The 14,024-nt window shown below is 38.2% G+C and overlaps 1 long non-coding RNA gene across 9 annotated transcripts in view; it reads left to right on the forward strand.

Moving 5' to 3' along the window:
• Window positions 1–14,024, forward strand: part of LOC123465304 — a 410,488-nt gene that overhangs the window by 122,023 nt on the left and 274,441 nt on the right. The window lies entirely within an intron of this gene.

The raw sequence follows: 14,024 nt of genomic DNA on the forward strand, positions 1-14,024 counted from the left end.
ATCACTTGTCATATATGTTAAGAAAAAGTCTTTAGTCCCTAGAGAAAGAAGCCTTAGACAGCTGGATTTTCCTAAACAGAAAAGTTCTGTTGGAGGTTGGTCCAATTCAATATTTGTACTGCACATGCTCCAAGAACTTAATTTTCACTTAAAGATAGAAAAGGTTTGGAAATTTCAGTCTCAGTTGCTTCATCAAGTGTGTGCGTGTGTGCTAAGTTGCTTCAATCGCGTTCGACTCTTTGCTACTATGTGGACTGTAGCCTGTCAGGCTCCTCTACTCATGGGGTTGTCCCAGCAAGAATTCTGGAGTGGGTTCCCATTTCCTCCTCCAGAGATCTTCTGACCCAGGGATCAAACCCTTGTCTCTTGCCTCTCCTGCATTGCCAGGCAGGTTCTTTACCACTAACGCCTCCTGGAAAGCTTCAAGTAGTTGCTGTTAATTTCCAGAAGGAAGGTTAGAACTAATTTCCAAAATTCAGCAGCTCTTTACTGAATGCCTTGGGTATCCAGCACTGTGCTGAACATGTTGATGAATAATGAAACAGGCAAGAGCTCTTTTGGACTTACAGTATAGTCATGGAAACCAGATTTCAAGCAAAATGAAAACAGTAGAAAGCAATGAGAAATAAAAAAAATGATAATCATCATCATAATCATCATCATCAAGAAATAAAAAATGATAATGATAAATTTTAATTATATTGACTATTTTACTAATATGAATTCAGAGAAAGAAGATGCTAGGGATTATAGTTAGTAATCAAGGAATCCCTCCAGAAGGACTTTTACAAAGGCAGCCATGCTCACTCTTGTTCCTGCACAATATACTGCGAATTATAATAAACCAGGCATTTTAAATTGTCTATTTGTGCAAGTTACTGTGCACACTGGATTTGATCACCGTCATTATAGAATCAGTATTACTACCCACATAAAGCAAACACCAATAGAAAAGTATATTGCAAATCATCAAATAAAGAATCTATAAAATTATGGCCTCTAGGTCAAGTGATGTTCCTTGAACCTTCAGACTAGATGGTTTTCATGACCTGTAAAGGTCCTCCTGTATGGCCAACGAGTGTGCCTGTCTCCCTGGTAGGGGACCAGCTTATTACCATTGCTCAGATTTCCATTTACACTCTGAAGCAGAAGAAGTACAGATGATCAGGCTGGCTACTTCTCATAGAGTGGGTTCCATCTTCCCCGATATCTCTAGAAGCCTGATGAACTGAAATGTAGATGCTTGAATAGGAGTCTGGGAAACCAACTACATGAGAAACTAATTCAATTCTATTCTATTTGACGGAACTGACTTCACTTATCTGTGGAACTCATCTCAGATGTGGAAACAGGAATTGGTCAGTTCTGCCATCTTCAAATAGATGTAAAGTTATTTCACGCAACCAAGTGAAAGAGAGTAGAGGGTTGTGGTGCTGGCCAAATGCTCCAGGACCTGGATTCCAAGTGCCTCTGGTTTTCACTGTGTGGTTAATCTAAATAGGAGGATGTTTATCACCTGAGAACTTACTAGAAGTACAGAAGTTTAGATTCCACTTCACCTCTACTGAAACAGAATTTGCATTTTACAAAATCCTCAAAGATATTGTATGCACACTTAAGTTTCAGAAGCCCTGCACTAGTGAACATCTAAACCCATGCCTTCATGAACTTACTATCTAGTATGGAATATAAACAAGAAAAAGTTATAAGAATACTCATAACAATAGCTGACATTTATTGAGCAATGATTAATTATCAGGCATTTTTCTAAGCATTAAATTTTTGCTCATTATGTTAACTTGTTTAGCCTTTATTTTAAACTAATGGCATAGTACTATCATTCTCATTTTACAGGTAAAGAAATTGAGGCACAGTAATTATATTTTAACCAGGGGTACGGTTAGTAGCAAATGATGATGTCGAGGTTAAAACTGAGGATTATTAGGTACATAGTGACCTCCTAAACTCCTACATTCTATTAATAATTTTCTAGAGAACAAAATCAGGCCTTTGACTGAAAGAACAAATAGCTCAGGCTTCCCAGAGAGGTCATGAGTAAGGTGAGATACAGGAATGAGGAATAATTAGCCAAAGCAGCAGTGTCCATTTGACAGGAACCAGTCCTTCCTTTGTTCTACTGACTCAGTTGACCGGTTCCAAAGTCTGTCCCTTAGCCACACCAAGGTCATTTCTCTTGCACCTTCTCTTTCATCCTCTCTACTTGTGAATAGGACCATCCTTTTCTCAATCTGTCCCTCTCTTCTCCTGTCTTCTCAGGAATGCTTGTTCCCAGCATCAGGATAATGATTTAAATCTCTTAAGCATGGGCAATCTGTTTGTGAGCTTTCAGTTTTACCCTGGCAATATTTACACCTCTGAATGAGAGAACCCTTTCAACTTAAATGTTGGCCCGACAAGGCACGTCTCTAGACAATGATCAATGAAATGTGCTCACTGCTTCTCAGATTAACATGCTTTCCTTGTGAGATCTGCCTTTTTTGGAGTAATCAACAGCTTGTTTAAAAAGGAATAAACACATTTTATATTAGCACTCCCAGAAGGAATGCCTCCGAATGAGGGAACTGAAAAAAGAGAGCTGTTTGCTGGGATCAGATCCTGGGTCACAATGGCTCAGAGGCCTGTCTTTTACACTCTGGCCTTTCCTTTAACAAGTCTGACGTGCCTCAGCCTCTTCTGATTACAATAATTGAAATTGATCTGCCTTTAAAAATGAGTGATTCCTACAGACATGTGAGAATTGTCCTCAAAATAATTCAGTTACTATGGAAAGGCTTTGTTTCTCTATTTACCTTCTGCCCCCCAGATCAGAGGAACTCTAAAATGTGCTCACCCAACCCCTGTCTTTCTCTTTCGGCATGTTACATTGGGTTTAATGTCCTTCAGAACTTGAGGTATGCAGAATATGCCAGGCGCATGATCGTACTCAGTGAATGAAAGCCTGTGCTCATCCTCATGCAGCCCAATAGAACACTCAGCCTTGGTTATCCATGCCAGCCTAAAAGAGTAATCCATCTCCAAGTGATCCTCCCTTGGATTCGCACTGCAACATGTTAGTGTTTCTGTTGTCATTACTGTTGTTGGTTCACTTTGTGAATAAAGTTTTCTGCCTTAGAACATAGGCCTATATCCAGGCTCCAAATCCTAATAAAATAGGAAACTGACCTGACAATAAAGATTGGTAAGTTATTTCATATTAGCAGGGAACTAATTCGTCAGTAAATATTAATAGGACAATGGATTATCAAATTATAGATGGGGTGATTTCTAACTCATAACATAATCTAGAATTATTTTAAAAAGTTAAAAATAAAGCCTCAAATGAACCAGAATAATAAAATACAGATAGCATTTATCTGATTTCTGGGTGGGGAAGATTTTTAAAATAATGTATGCTAAGGGAAGGTATGTGAAGATAAGGTCCAAGAATAGGGGTTCTGGCTTCAGACAGTTTTTCAGAAAGCCAAACCTACCTCCTATTGACTGTACAACATTTGGAGTAACTGTTTAATCTTTGTAATCTTAGTTTTGGAATTAGTAAGATGGGTGCTATAATAATATTTACTTCATGTATCTCTTTTTTAAAATTTAATTGACCCACAGTTGATTTATAATGTGCTGATTTCTAACATACAGCAAAGTGATTCTTTTGCACATATATTCTTTTCCATAATCTTTTCTACCATGATTTATCACGGGATACTGAATATAGTTCCCTGTGCTCCAGAGTAGGACCCTGTTGTCCACCCATCCTGTGCATAACATTAGCATCCGCTAATCGCAAACTCCCTGTCTATCCCTCCACCACCCCCACGGCCCCCTTGGCAACGGCAAGTCTATTCTCTATTTGTGTGAGTCTGTTCTATTTTGTAGATTAGTTCATTTGTTCTATTTTAGATTCCACGTATAAGTGATACCATGTGGTATTTGTCTTTATCTCTCTGACTTAGTATGATAATCTCCAGGTCCATCCATGTTGCTGCAAATGGCATTATTTCATTGTTATTTTATGGCCGAGTGATAGTCCATTGTGTGTATATGTATCTGTTGTATAAAAATCTTCTTTATCCATTCATCTGTTGATAAACAGTTAGGTTGTATCTATGTCTTTGTTGTTGTGAGTAGTGCTGCTATAAACACTGGGATGCATTTACTTCATGTATTTCTTACAGTTAAAAAAGTAAAGCAGGTAAACAGTTTGGTACATTATCCCACATATAGTGAATGTAAACAAATATCACTGTCCCATCTCACTTTTTAAAATGATTATATGTCAGTTTATCTAAAATTACTAAGAATAATTCAAATAATTCAAGAATAATTCAAAAACAAATGTCAGAAGGCATGGCTTTTGATACAGATCATTTTTCAATGTATATGCCTTGTATTTTTTTCTTTTTATGCTTTAAGGTTTTATACTTTCCAAATTTTACTCAGTCTTTTTAATCAACATATAAGACTGAAGATTATAGCATAAACATGTTGCCCTAGAGAAGCTTCATGCAGATAGGAGAGGATTGTGCATAATCTTACAGTGGGAAAATCATTATCTGGAATGAAATTTAGTGATGTTGACCTTGTCTAACACCAATATTCTGTTTGCGGATCTTTCTAGTATAGATCATAGTTTTGAGAGAGGGTGGGTTGTGAAATCTCTAGTTTTTGCAGATCTACAATGTTTGCTCCTCTTGGTGGTGACCTCTAATATAAAGAAGGATTGGAGAGTCATATAGTGTACAGCTGGAAGGTGTCTGAGAGATCAGCTTTCTCATGACCAGCTTTATTAACAGAAATTTATTTTCAGGACCTCTCATTCTTTATCTGAAACTGTCCCCATGCCTAACACACTGACACAAGAAAGTCACTCAGTAATACTGCTGAATGATTCAATAGAATTCTTTCCTTCAGTGGCATTTGTCTATAGACTATTATATTAATATTTTCCCTGGGCTTCCCAGGTGGCACCAGTGGTAGAGAATCCACCTTTCAATGTAGGAGGCACGAGAGATGTGGGTTCAATTCCTGGGTTGGGAAGATTCCTTGGAGTAGGAAATGGTATCCTAATCAAGTATACTTGCCTGGAAAATCCCGTGGGTAGAGGAGCCTGGGAGGCTACAGTCAACGGGGGTCACAAAGAGTTGACCATGACTGAGCACTGTACTTTCCACTGAATATGTTGAAATCTGCTTTTCCCAGATGTTAAATGTAGATTTGTCTCCTTTAGTTTTTTCCCTACCTTTTTATGGTACTTTCTCAAAATATCATACCTTTACCTCTGAAATCACCAGCTTGTTCTTTCCTGTTAGTCAAAATTATGAGGGAAATAGCAGCTAACTCATTTGTTTATCAGATAATTTATCACCAAATGCATCCATTGTGTCCTGACACTTTACAAATGGGTAAGAGATGAGACTAGGTGTTAAGACTAAAGTATAGGTGAAAATACATATATTTAGTAATTATTAAAATATAGATGGTTATTGAATATAAATCTTGTACAATTAGAGGAAAGGATGCTAAAGGAAACACAATACCAGAAAAACTAAATGCTCAGAAATATACATTTTCTATACTACTTGTTCATTCTTAATCATAGAGATTAGAATTGGAAGAAATATATCATATTTTCCAATTTTCTGTTTTGAACAAGTAATGTGGTCTTGTGTCTCTTGGTTTCTGTTTCATTTTGTTCCCTTAAGCCTTAAGTTTTTAAATATTTGTTTGTTTCTTTCTTTATTATAGGCACTTCCAGGACAAAATCTTGTGATTTATTATAATTACAACAATTTTCAATATGGTATTATACTGATAACAGGTACTCATAAAATAGTTTATTTTTTATTAAATGGATCAATTGCATTATATGTCAGGATTCCTAGAAAATCTGGAACACTTTTGTCTTTACCCATATCTCATACCTATGTGGGCAGACAAACCCTTCCTTGTATATTTTTAAACCAGATTATAAAAGTGAGTTTTCTGCCCAAATGTCTTCCAATGCCTTTGCCTCAGAGATAATAGATACTGTGGGAGTAGATGAATATTATTACTAGAGGTAAAATAAAAAATATTAGGAGTATCTTACGTGAAGAATCTGAACAGGTTATTGCTTTCCTTAATTACTAGTGGGTGGGAAATCCAAAGATGAGGATATCGTAATTGTAATAGTCAAATAATTGATAAGTGGGAGGCACTTAGAAAAAATAGACTAAAAGATTCCACTTTTAGCAGGGAATTAAAACAACAAATGAACCTTTAAGGAATAAGCAAGTTAAAAAGCCAGAAACTGTGTCTTTTTATCTTAGACTAATACCCTATTATACATTTACCAAAAGGAGAAAGTCTTCTGGGATATTCTGGAGCACAGTGCCCTAAAGCATTTAGTTTTACTTGTAGTCAAGTCAGTAGATCTAATTATTGTTCTTTGGTATTTTCAAATGTAGTGGAATTGTTTCTAATACTTTCACTGTTACATAAAGAGAGTAGCATTTAGTGCCATTCAATGCTCTGAAAATAAGGGTTAAAAATGTATTTAAATGAAGTGGGTTTGAACTAACCCTCTCAGAGGATCTGTGCTATTTACAAATGTTTCAGCTCTCTCTTCACTTTTATTATTAATAATATTTTCTGCTTATATCTTTTTAAACCTCTTATAGTATTTTAAAAATGTTATATTTCTAGCTCCCAATGTCCTTGCAAGGTACCATTATATTTATTTTATATGTTTTAACCTGAAGCTGCTGGAAATGAATAGAATAAACATTACAACACTTCAACACAGTGAGGAGAAGGACCAGATGCAAGAGGATGACATCCTTATTATTGCTGCAGGATTTGACATCACCTTGTTCAGAATCATTCAAAAATGACAGAGAAACTCCAGACAAAGCACTAAGCCCAAACTAAGCATGGGAAAATGTTTGGGTACATGTATAGGCTGACTCTGGGACAATCTGGGAAAATAAATCCCAATACCATAATTCTTGTATTTATGCGGAAGGTCTTCAGAGATAAAGGGAGAGTTTTGATGCAAGCAGAAGCCTTGGATTACTGGATTATTTTATCAGAGGGCTAAGAATAGCCATACCCACTCCAGTGTTCTTGCCTGGAGAATCCCAAGGACGGGGAAGCCTGGTGGGCTGCCGTCTATGGGGTCGCACAGAGTTGGACACGACTGAAGTGACTTAGCAGCAGCAACAGCAAGAATAGCCATGAGCTTCTGAGAATAAGAATGTGTAGTTTTGATAGAGTTCTAATGTTGTCATCTGAAATCAATAGGATTGGGGATGTCTTGGAATAAGGCATTTTTCCCGATGCATGTGTTGGAGGCAGATGAACTCAGAGCATTAGTGAATGTTTGGTAGCCAATACATTAATGACTGCCTCTATGAGTGCAGGTTAAGTTCAGTTCAGTTCAGTCACTCAGTTGTGTCTGACTCTTTGCAACCCCGTGAATAGCAGCACACCAGGCCTCCCTGTCCATCACCAACTCCTGAAGTTCACTCAGACTCACGTCCATCGAGTCAGTGATGCCATCCAGGCATCTCATCCTCTGTCGTCCCCTTCTCCTCCTGCCCCCAATCCCTCCCAGCATCAGAGTCTTTTCCAATGAGTCAACTCTTCGCATGAGGTGGCTAAAGTACTGGAGTTTCAGCTTTAGCATCATTCCTTCCAAAGAGATCCCAGGGCTGATCTCCTTCAGAATGGACTGGTTGGATCTCTTTGCAGTCCAAGGGACTCTCAAGAGTCTTCTCCAACACCACAGTTCAAAAGCATCAATTCTTCTGTGCTCAGCCTTCTTCATAGTCCAACTCTCACAACCATACATGACCACTGGAAAAACCATAGCCTTGACTAGACGAACCTTTGTTGGCAAAGTAATGTCTCTGCTTTTGAATATGCTATCTAGGTTGGTCATAACTTTCCTTCCAAGGAGTAAGCGTCTTTTAATTTCATGGCTGCAGTCACCATCTGCAGTGATTTTGGAGCCCAAAAAAATAAAGTCTGACACTGTTTCCACTGTTTCCCCATCTATTTCCCATGATATGATGGGACCAGATGCCTGCAGTGGTAAAGAATCCTGCCAATTCAGGAGACTCAGGATACATGGGTTTAATTCCTGGGTCAAGAAGATCCCCTGGATTAGAAAATAGCAACTCACTCCAGTATTCTTGCCAGGAAAATCCCATGGACAGAGGAGTCCAGTGGCCTATAATATAGCCCATAAATGAAAGTGAAGTCTCTCAGTCATGTCCGACTCTTTGTGATCCCATGGACTGCAGCCTACCAGGCTCCTCCATCCATGGGATTCTCCAGGCAAGAATACTGGAGTGGGTTGCCATTGCCTTCCCCAGGGGATCTTCCCGGCTCAGGGACGAACCCAGGTCTCCCACATTGCAGGCAGACACTTTAACCTCTGAGCCACCAGGGAAGACCAATATAGCCCATAGGGTTGCAAAAGAGTCAGACATGACTAAGCGCACACACAGGCACACATTTCTTCCTTCCTATGAGTGCTGGCTCTATTGGCTTGGACATTTAGAAGAATTATGAATCTCAGTTATATAAAGCATCCAAAATAAATGCCACCTATTCTGGAATTTAATTTTATGAACCTTGATTCTTTTGTTCCATAATCTTCCTTGCATCAAAGAACCCATGTATCTGCCCAAAATTTATTTGGAATTTTCTTGAGTTCTCAGTTGACAAGTGGTCTTCAATCATTTCCTAAGGTTTTACTTGCCTTCCTTGATAGAGGGCTGCTGTCAGTGCTCATGCTTATGATGAACTTCCCTGACTTCCTGTTCATCATAAATAAAAGGAAGGTGAAAGAGCCTTTTAGCTGCTGCCTCCATGTTTCCATTTGATGAGGATCTTGAGGTGACCTTAAGTACTCTTTTACTACTAAATAAAAGAAAGCCTTCATCTTTAGGCTGATGATCATCTTCTTGAAACCATCAGCTACTGTTTCCTCTATTGGAAACATTTTCTCACTGTTTTCTCTTACACTGAAAAATTCCTGCTTATCTGGTAGAGCTCAGTTCTAAAGCTTCCTCTAGGAATACCTGTTGGATCCTCTCTAGAGTAAGTGGCATACTTCTGGTCTTTCATCCGTATCAAGCCCCATCATAATTCTTATCATGTTTTACTATTACTGATAATTTAATTGATTTATGTCTCTTCTTGCCTTTAACTCCTGAAGGCAGACATATATCTACGTTATCAACCTCTAAGTCTCTGGTACCTAGTTCTCATCCCTTGGTATATATTCAGCAAATACTTATTCCAAAAATGAGTGGATGGTTGGACAGATGGATGAATACTGGATGATTTAAGATACTTTCACTTAGCAGACAGTATGAACAAAGTAGAAATAATGCCTTGGTTTGTGACCTAAACTTTACATTGTACATTAATTAGCTTCCTAAATCTGCAACTTTCTAGATACTGGGAACTTCTGAATAGTAGGCCCTGAATATCTTGGATATTTAGGTTGGACTCAACTGTCTGGATCTACCAGATTGTATTGGTTAGTGAAATTCTCTTTTACAATTATTATTAGATTTTCTTGATTAATCTGGTCACATTGCTTGTATATCTTAAAGGAATGATAAACATATTTCCCCCCAAACCTCACACCTCCTCAAAATATGAACTGTTTTTATTTCAAAAATAAAAATATTTATGGCTTTTACTTTTTTCTGTAGTGTTTTTCCAGCATATATTTATCAATTATCTAAAATATTCTAGTCTAAATATTATGAGTATATAGTTCTGACCCAGTGAAACTTATGCAATGACCAAGATAAAGCAAATATAGATATTATAACTGCTAATTAGTTGTTTTTTAAATCTTATTTTAAAAGTTGTGTATAATACCATTGTGAAACTACTTGATTTAGCATGAACCAAACTAGAAAGGAAAGACAAATCCTTTCTTCCCTCATGGCTAAGAAATAAGTAAATCATTTTAATGCAATATGTAGAATTCTAAATCTTATCTTATAAAATAGTAATCTAAGTCAAACCAACCACTTGATCAATATTATTTAAACTAACTCAGTTTTTTAAGGAATCTCCACACTGTTCTCCATAGTGGCTGAACTAGTTTGCATTCCCACCAACAGTGTAAGAGGGTTCCCTTGTCTCCACACCCTCTCCAGCATTTATTGCTTGTAGACTTTTGGATCGCAGCCATTCTGACTGGTGTGAAATGGTACCTCATAGTGGTTTTGATTTGCATTTCTCTGATAATGAGTGATGTTGAACATCTTTTCATGTGTTTGTTAGCCATCTGTATGTCTTCTTTGGAGAAATGTCTATTTAGTTCTTTGGCCCATTTTTTGATTGGATCATTTATTTTTCTGGAATTGAGCTATAGGAGTTGCTTGTATATTTTTGAGATTAGTTGTTTGCCTGTTGCTTCATTTGCTATTATTTTCTCCCATTCTGAAGGCTGTCTTTTCACCTTGCTTATAGTTTCCTTTGTTGTGCAGAAGCTTTTAAGTTTAATTAGGTCCCATTTGTTTATTTTTGCTTTTATTTCCAATATTCTGGGAGGTGGGTCATAGAGGATCCTGCTGTGATGTGTGTCGGAGAGTGTTTTGCCTATGTTCTCCTCTAGGAGTTTTATAGTTTCTGGTCTTACATTTAGATCTTTAATCCATTTTGAGTTTATTTTTGTGTATGGTATTAGAAAGTGTTCTAGTTTCATTCTTTTACAAGTGGTTGACCAGTTTTCCCAGCACCACTTGTTAAAGAGATTGTCTTTAATCCATTGTATATTCTTGCCTCCTTATGATCCAGCAATCCCACTGCTGGGCACACACACTGAGGAAACCAGAATTGAAAGAGACACATGTACCCCAATGTTCATCACAGCACTGTTTATAATAGCCAGGACATGGAAGCAACCTAGACGTCCATCAACAGATGAATGGATAAGAGAGATGTGGTACATATACACAATGGAATATTACTCAGCCATTAAAAAGAATACATTTGAATCAGTTCTAATGAGGTGGATGAAACTGGAACCTATTATACAGAGTGAAGTAAGCCAGAAAGAAAAACACCAATACAGTATACTAACACATATATATGGAATTTAGAAAGATGGTAACAATAACCCTGTATGTGAGACAGCAAAAAAGACACTGAAGTATAGAACAGTCTTTTGGACTCTGTGGGAGAGGGAGAGGGTGGGATGATTTGGGAGAATGGCATTGAAACATGTATAATATCATATAAGAAACGAGTCACCAGTCCAGGTTTGAACCACGATACTGGATGCTTGGGGCTGGTGCACTGGGACGACCCAGAGGGATGGTATGGGGAGGGAGGGAGGAGGGTTCAGGATGGGGAACACATGTATACCTGTGGCAGATTCATTTTGATATATGGCAAAACCAATAGAATATTGTAAAGTTAAAAAATAAAATTAAAAATAAAAAAAAAAAAACTAACTCAGGTGTTATATGGCAGGTTTTACTGTTTTATGTACTTTTTAGTACAGATTTGGTTGAGAAATTTTTCTCCCCAAGTATAAGCTTTGATTCACTTGAGCCTTCTGTCTTCATGCCTTTTCCCCTGTCCTCACACCTTCCACAGAAGTTTACTGCAGGCAAATATTTGTTAGACACAAAATATAAATTTCTTTATTAATTCATAGATTTTGGTACCATGATTTTGCAAAGTTTAGAGATTCTGGGACCACAAGACTAATTCCTGGAGCCTTTATTATTTCAATACTGTGGAATGTGAAACTGCAAACCATGAGATTCCGTGTCTGTGAAACTGCTGCTGCTAAGTCGCTTCAGTCGTGTCTGACTCTGTGCGACCCCATAGACGGCAGCCCACCAGGCTCCCCCGTCCCTGGGATTCTCCAGGCAAGAATAGTGGAGTGGGTTGCCATTTCATTCTCCAATGCATGAAAGTGAAAAGTGAAAGTGAAGTTGCTCAGTCGTGTCCGACTCTTAGCGACCCCATGGACTGCAGCCTACCAGGCTCCTCCATCCATGGGATTTTCCAGGCAAGAGTTCTGGAGTGGGGTGCCTTGACACTGCACAAGTATAAATTTACAAGACAGAAAGATTTTGAAATTATGAGAATTTGAAATTCTAGATGTACAAATAAGAGCCCTACTTCTACTTTTTAGTTTTGCCTTCACGTTTGCTTACCTCTCAAAAAAAAAAAAAAAAAATTCCCTTGTAGGATAATTACTTGGCAGAGTGAATTTATTTTTGTGTTTGATTGCCAATCTATAGTTAATACATGTGTTCATCAGAAGTTCTGTCACATATAGACTTTCATCTCCCCTGCAGTCCCCCAACATTAGTAACTTGCCCCAAGCATAAAAATGCCCTTTGTCTTGCTCAACCTAGAAAGAGTTCATCGTTATAAACTTCAGTTTTTTAGATTCTTTTTGCTCTCTGATCTGATCTTTCATGGTTCTAAAGAAAAGCATGATTTTTTCCCCCCTCCTGTTGATTTCTTGACAGTTTGGTGAGAATGAAGGTCTTTAATCTTCTACCTCCTAATCAGAAGTTGAACTTTCATTGAGTTCTTCATTTCAGTTAGTATGCTTTTTAGCTTCCATTTTATTTGCTTTCATAGTTGCCAGTTATTTGCCAAATTCCTCCATTTAAATTCTTGACTAGATATTTTAAAATTCACAGATCACAGTTATTTTAAAATAATCATTTCACAACTCCAATATCTGGATCCCCTTTGATTCTGTTCTTTTGTCTGCCTTTTCACTTACTCTTGATCAATCATATTTCTTTGCAAGCTTGTTAAAGCAGTTACTAGACTATAATTTCTCAATTTCCTAACCCACTATTCTCTACCCTACTCTGAGGAGGGAATCTGAGAAAACTTGGCTGATTTGGCCACTTTCTTCCTATTAGAAGACCTTAGAGGGAGATAGTAAGGTTGCAGGGAGAAAGGACTTTCTCCTGCACGTTTGCATCCTATTTCTAGCAGTATCATCATAACAGTGTTTCTTCAGTTTGGAGTAGGTGTTTCTTAAGTAGAAGCAATTGGTTCCAGTTTCTAACACTTCAGATGAAGAACCAGCCTTAATATTGCTGCTCAGAGGCTCCAGCCCTGGCCAGACATCATTACTTCCTAAGAAGTCTGAGTCTCGGTTCCACAGGAGTCCTCCTCCAAGCTCAGAGATAATGCTAGCCAAGAAGCATGCATGTGTGCTCAGGCACTCAGTGGTGTCTGACTCTGAGACCCCACGGACTGCACTGCAACAGGCTCCTCTGTCCATGGAACTCTCCAGATAAGAATACTAGAGTGGGAAGCCATTCCCTTCTCCAGAGGATCTTCCCAACCTAGGGATCGAACCCAGGTCTGTGCATTGCAGGCAGATTATCATTTCAGCCACCAGGAATTTAACAGCAACCCACTCCTAATGTCTTGGTTTCTCTCTTTGAGGGGCTTCTCTTCCAAGCTTTGTTGAAATATTTCAAACTTCTTTTTCTGTTCATCCAGCTGTAAATAAGATGGCTCCTTCCATATCTGCTACCTTTGTGACACTTTGACATCCTCCTTTCTGCTTTCCAGTTCTTACATTTCCATTAAATCATTTCTACTGAATACATTGTACAGTTTTTGCTTCCAGAATGGACCGTATCATAGGTACTCAGTTCTGGGGTTTTTTTGGGCTTTTTTTTTTAGTGAACACTAGATGGAGGAGCCTGGTAGGCTTCAGTCCATGAGGTCACTAAGAGTTGGACACGACTGAGCGACTTCACTTTCACTTTTCACTTTAATGCATTGGAGAAGGAAATGGCAACCCACTCCAGTGTTCTTGCCTGGAGAATCCCAGGGACAGAGGAGCCTGGTAGGAGGCCGTCTATGGGGTCACACAGAGTTGGACACGACTGAAGTGACTTAGCATCAGCAGCAGCAGACATTTTGCATTACATGGTTTAGAGATGAAAGCTCAAGGAGGCCTTTTGCTAGAGGAGCTCAGTTCAGTTCAGTCACTCAGTTGT

Source organism: Bubalus bubalis, chromosome 23, assembly GCF_019923935.1.
Source record: "Bubalus bubalis isolate 160015118507 breed Murrah chromosome 23, NDDB_SH_1, whole genome shotgun sequence".
Classification (NCBI taxonomy): Eukaryota; Metazoa; Chordata; class Mammalia; order Artiodactyla; family Bovidae; genus Bubalus; species Bubalus bubalis.